Genomic DNA, 752 nt, shown 5'->3' on the forward strand with positions numbered 1-752 from the left:
AAAAAAAAAAAAAAAAAAAAAAGTTGCTGCCTTTCGTAGTTGAGTTTTTTCCTGAACGAGAAGGCTGCAAAAGAAGACTTGTTAAAGTCGTGTTGGTGTACGTAATTGAGCCGAAGAGATGCATCTCAGATGGTGAAACAGGGACCGAAAATAGCTTGCAGATACAACAAGTTATGAAGGGGAGATGCTGGCTGCTGTTATTTGAAGATTAATTGGACAAAAGTTTGGTCCGAGAAAAAAAAAAAGTGAAGTTTCAACTGAGAAGAACTCCAACGAGATGGTGAGTTGTTGCGAAGGATTGATTAAGGGCTTGTGAGAGAGAAAAAAAAAAGTGCTAAGCTGTATAGTCCTGCAATATTGAGCAGGAAAGATATGATGGCTTGCTGCTGCCATTGTCGTAAGAACAGAGATGAGTAGCTTTAGCCGAGAAAACAGAGTTTGGAAGGTGTTGATATGGATTAGGAAACAGCAAAAAGACGGTATTGCTGTGATGATAAGAAGAAGATGTTGGAGCTCGAGAAGTCGTGGTGATAACGAGGGTTCTATAGAAGAAAGACCTATGTTGCTGCTCCAATACCTGGTGCAAGCTTTATCCGTGTGAGTCTACACGGAGGGACGAAACGAGAGTTTCAAAAGAAAAAAAAAAGTTAGGGTTCTGACGTGAATCGAAGTTAATAAGGAAACATGGGTTGATTGAACTATTTTTAGAAGTCAACATAAAAAGGAAGTTCGGTACGTGAGATTCAAACTCG

This window comes from Papaver somniferum, chromosome 9, assembly GCF_003573695.1.
Source record: "Papaver somniferum cultivar HN1 chromosome 9, ASM357369v1, whole genome shotgun sequence".
In the NCBI taxonomy this organism is placed as follows: domain Eukaryota; kingdom Viridiplantae; phylum Streptophyta; class Magnoliopsida; order Ranunculales; family Papaveraceae; genus Papaver; species Papaver somniferum.